This window comes from Palaemon carinicauda, chromosome 23 (assembly GCF_036898095.1).
Source record: "Palaemon carinicauda isolate YSFRI2023 chromosome 23, ASM3689809v2, whole genome shotgun sequence".
NCBI lineage: Eukaryota > Metazoa > Arthropoda > Malacostraca > Decapoda > Palaemonidae > Palaemon > Palaemon carinicauda.
In genome coordinates, this window is record NC_090747.1 from 8834641 (window position 1) to 8840640 (window position 6000).

Genomic DNA, 6000 nt, shown 5'->3' on the forward strand with positions numbered 1-6000 from the left:
AATGGTTAAACCTATTTATCGCACCCTCAAAGCTGCTTTGATGTCCTTCTGCATGGACTCTAACTGGTTTACTTAGCTTCCTTGGATCCTCCAGGGTCTAAGGACCACTACTAAGACACCCTGGATGTCTTGGCAGCTGAAGAGTTGTATGGCAACCTGTTGGTCGGCCTTGCTGATTTTTTCTGTCGACAACATCCTCCGACAATCTCTAGTGCCCACGTCATGCTATAAGAAAATTTACTCCATACTGCCAGATTTACAAGCCCCAGTGAAGTAACGGATACAGACAGATTTGCACAATGGATCGCACGTTATCCTGTACAACGAGCCAGGAAAAAACTTCTAATGGGGCATTAGAAGTTTTTTCCTGGCTCGGGCGCGCTCCTTGTGATTCATTGAACAATGAAATCATTCTTACTGAACATTGATCACCTTAAACCTGCATATCTCCGGCAAGATGACCCGCCTACAGCATGCCTCTCAAGAACAGGGCGCACTATTTCACATGTATGTCTTTTTTAGGGGAGCCATGTACCGCACATGTTTCACACACACTTGTACACTGTACTGGTTTTTAATTTTCATTGTATAGCTCACCCTACACCACGCTGTTAACAGAACTTGTTTAAGCCTGTCTTTTCATGTTTAAATTTTTATGACCTTCTTTCTTTGAAGCTCATTCATGTAAGCTTGCTGTCTGTTGAAATAAAGTTGGTTCTATTCACCTCGCCTCTCAGTTATAACTTGATTGCACACTCCGTTACAGAAAAAAATTCCAAGAATTATATAGGATTCATCCTTTGAGAGAGATCTTTTCGCTTACACTTTTAAAGGGCCTTGATAAATATATTACAGGAATCATGTTTGACTTTTTTTTTTTTATCGGATCATGATTCAAATATCCTTAAAAGACTCGTCAATATTATCTATGAGATTGATTTCTGTATTGTTTCATATACGTAACTCTTTTGCTGGCCACATAGCATTTGCAATTTCAATGTCTTTGGTAGTTTACTAAAATGTAATTCACAGATTCTTAGCTGGATGCCAGAGGTTTTGCTACTAAATAGTATATGATTACTAAAACATATCACAAAATAACCAAATTAAGACATTATGAACTGGAATGCTAGTATAATCGGTTAGCTTGTTAACCAGAAAAAGAGAGAAAAATTTCAATATGATTATTACTCTCTTAGGATCTATTCTTTTCATTTTCATATATTTCACACCTTCATTGTATGAACGCTTGCGCAAATTGGTGTACATACAAGAGAGAAATGAATTCACAAAAGAGATACGTACTTGTAAATCCCATTTTGGTTATTTGCGTGTTAATAGTCACTTAAATTTAAAAAAAAGGCATCATTGTCCCCTCTACATTTATAAATCCTAAATTTCAATTAAAAAAAACTAATTTTCATTATTGCAGCCGTCTGTTTAAGTAGGTAGATCTCATATTTGACTGGCTTCTGACTTAAAAAAAAAATTATATTAATCGTTGATCATTGACATAAAACTACTTTTTATCTAAATTAAATGAAATATCAATCTATTCTAATACCGCAGATAATTATATAATACTAGTTTCTGCATCCAGTTACCAGTGAAGGAATCTTATTTTATATATTTTTAGGTCAAATATAATCTAATCTTACTTGGATGGAAATATCCAAAATTATGGTTAGATTGTCACTCGGTATGATATGCATTATGTTAATGAACTCTTCTACTCCAAACAACATTTTGTCGCACGTTCTCATCGGATGTGACCTGAGATAATCCTCTTCAACCACGAGCAAATCAGATTATCTGGAGCTTTTTTTTTTGTTCTCTACCATAATATTATCGAGTTGTATAATCTCCGTCAAATTGAAATGTTGAACTCGATGCTGGATCTCTTCCCTCTTCTATATAATATCTTTAGACTTTTCGGTTTCATAATATCGATTATCATTTCCTTATAATTCAATGTAATCCATACTTTTCCATTATCATATTATCATGAAAAATGCACTAACTATATGTTCATTTCTTTCTCAATATTAAGTATATCATTTAATTTTTTTATATGGGTATTCATAAACCAAAAAAAAAATGAAAATCTTATACTCGACCTTAAAAAGTTATATTTAATATAAATAAGACATTGATTCCTATACACTACCACTAGAGAGTTATTGGCTCCTTTGACTGGTCAGACAGTACTGCCTACACTTACAACGAATAGTCTGGGATATTCTCTCCTCATTCTCCTCTGTTCTCATACACTTGAAAACACCCAGATTACCAAACAATTCTTCTTCACTCTAGAGGTTTTCTACTGCACTACAATTGTTAATTGGCTACTTTCCTTTTGGTAAGTGTAGAAAACACTCTTTAGCTATAGTAAGCCGCTCTTCTAAGAGAAGGACACCTTAAAATCAAACCAAATTTTTCTAGTCCTTTAGAGTGCCATAGCCTCTATACTATGGCCTTCCACTGTCCTTGGATGGAGTGCTCTTGCTTGAGGATGAACTCGGGCCCACTCTTCCATCGTATTTCTCTTTCTCTTGCTCTTTTAAGCTTTTATAGTCTATATAAAAGATCTCTTTAGAGGTTGTCACTCTTCTTGAATTATTTTATATTGTTCATTACTACTCTTGTAGTTTATTTACTTATTTCATTTCTTACTGGGCTATTTTCCCTGTTGGAGCCTTGGGCTCATAGCATCTTGTTTTTCCATTTAGAGTTGTAGCATATCAAGTAATGATAATAATAATGTCAGTGTGTAAGTTACGTTACTTTTGTTGTAAACCACATTTGCCCATCGATGGTCTCATATTAAATCATTGACGAAAAAGACTAATCTTACCATCAAAATAATAGTTATATAGCAGAGACTCAATCAACATATAAGAATACAAGAATATATGTTTCGAAGAATCATCATCAAGCGTCGTGGAAATGTAATTTATATTTTTTCCCTTTTCAGTCATTTAACGCAAGAAGAAATCATTAATTAAGTGTTGTTGGTACATATGTTTACGCAGTCTTTAATATGTGCATGCTGGCAGTTAGGTGATAACTGGGAGGCGAGGTGAATGGAACTAAACTTTATTTCAACAGACAGTGATCTTAAATAAAAGTCTCTATCATGTTCTGTTAACAGTGAGGTGCAGAGCGAGATGTACAATAAAAATGAAATACTGTGACAGTAAATGAGCGTGTATCAAACAAGTGCGGGACAAATAAAACTTTGGTAATGTCCATCTCCAGGAATCTGGCCCTTACCTCCGAACAAAATTTTTATTCGAAGCATTCATGGTTATTATTAAAACTTTTAGATAGTATATGGAGGAGATTTCATAATAGAAAAACTCGCTGAACTTTATATAAAAAGTTTTAAGAATGCTCATTTTCTGAAACTTGGAAAAACTTTATCTTTATTCTAATTCAGAAAAAGGGAGACACAAAAGACCTGAAAACCTTCACTCGATAAGGTTTCTCTCAGTAATATATAACATTTACAAAGATCATATTAAGTCGAATAGAAAACACCGAGACTTTAATCAACCAAGGGAGCAGACAGGCTTTAGAAATATTCAAGAGCTGACCATATCCATATAATAACCCAGCAAATGAAAAAATCAACATACCATAACAAACCACTATGTATGGCATTTATAGACTATGAGAAAGATTTTGATTCTGTCAAAAGCTCAGTAGTAGTGAAAGATCTTCAGACACAATGAATATATGAATTTTATGTTAGAACACTTGAAGATATCTGTACAGATGTAAAGAATTCCTAAAATCACCTAAATATTGCGAGAAAATTCAGATTAAAAAAGGTGTTAGACAGGGAAATCCCATCTCTTCTAAATTATTCATAGTGTGTCTAGAAGTTTTTGAGAATTTAGATTGTGAAAATGTAGGAATTATTAATAATGGGGAATGTCTTAACAACTAAAGATTTGCAGATGACATAGTTCTGTTTATTGAATCATGGGAGTAATTGTAAAAGATGATAGAGGATTTGTATAGAGAAAGCAGAAACGCTGGACTGAAAAAGAATATGAGTATAACTAGGATAATGTTCAATAAAATGCAGAGAGACAACACATAAAGGTTATGGACGAACCTCTAGAAGTTATTATTGAATATATGTACTTACGACAGACAGTACGTGTTTCCCAAGGATACGAGACCGAAATTAAAAGAAGGATGAGCATGGGATGGCGAGCTTCTGGAAAACTAGATAAACATAGGAAAAGCTAAATGGCACTTTCTCCAAAAAGAAATGTATTTATTCTGATAGTCCTACCTGTATTATCTTATGTATCAGAAAATAGGAGCCTCACTAAAACATTGAAACAAGCGAGTTACAACTCAAAGAGCTATAGAAAAAATAAAGTTGGGAATAACACTAGGAGACAGAAAATAAGCAACATCAATACAAGGGCAAATTAAAGTAGAGACTATTCTAACAACATGTAAGAAAAAGATATGGGGCTGTCATTCTTTGACCATATTTACATTAATTTGAACTAATGGTTTATTGCTCTAGAATGACATACTAGTCTAGGCTTCCATTAAATGTTATTATTATTATTATTATTATTATTATTATTATTATTATTATTATTATTATTATTATTTGCTAAGCTACAGCTCTTATTGGAAAAGCAGGACGCTAAAAGTCCGAGTGCTCCAAGAAGAGAAAATAGCCCAGTAAGAAGAGGCCATTAGGAAACATAGAATAGAGCTCCTCAGTGAACCCTCAAGGAAAAGAGTTCCAACCCAAGCCATCGCAACACGAAGCATTGCCCTTCGGTCCCCGCGCCCTGCTCTCTCTCTCTCTCTCTGAGTTGTATTTGTGTGCCGGTGAATTGAACACTTGTGCGTCCCTAAAAATATCCTGATTTAACGCGGATAACAAAAGGCTATCGAGTGAAATATAGCTACAAGTTTTCGTGAATAGTCGGTGATTAGTTTGAGGGCAGAAAAGTGGGATAAAACGGCGGCATAGGATAGTTATCTTGTGAATTAATAAAAATCTGATCAAGATGGCATTGTATAACACAGGCAACTCGTGGAGAGACATTGCTGGAGTCAGCAAAAGCAAATTCCATGAGTTGGCGAAACAGGAGCTCGACCGTCTGATAACAGATGTCACTAGTAACTCCAACCAGTGTGATGGAAAAATATTCGCAGACATATTGAAACAATATGACCCAATAAACTGGAACAAATCTGCGGAAAACATCAGAAAAATAATAGAAGAAATTCCAAAGAAGATCCAAGTGATAAAGAGACTTATAAAGAAAGTCTACATCAATCAACACATTCCATCAAAGAACAATAACAAGTCCAATATGGTGAATATGCTGATTGATGCATTGGGAAAAAGAATGCCAAAATTGTGTAATACATGTAAGATATGGTATTCCATTAATAATCCTCAACAACTGATTAGAGAATGTAATGCCTGTCATGTTCCAACAAACCCCACATGTGCTGAAATACAGCAAAAAATAAAAAAATAGAGACACAAAGGTATTCTGCTCAACATGATTAGTCTGGATAGAAAATATAATTAAGTCGAGACTAAATCTGCAAATAGTTGAAGAAGAAGAAGAAGAAGAAGAAGAAGAAGAAGAAGAAGAGAAAAATCAACAGGATATGTGTAAGGATGCAGAGGAAATCATTAATATAACTTATGATGCCATCCAACAACATACTTATGAAGAAATAAATCATCAGACGGAAACAAATAATAGACCCAAGAGACTCTACCCGGACCAACATACTTTTAGGGAAGAGCACGAACAAGAAAAAAAAAAGAAAGGTATAGTCTGTAATAGGCTGAAAAGAGGGAATTGCAGATTTGGCGAAAGATGCTACTACAAGCATCCAAAAATATGCCATAATTATGAGATATATGGTAAATGTGCGTATTTAGATGGATATGGAGACGAATGCAGAGATCTGCATCCAAAAATATGCAAAACCCTAAAA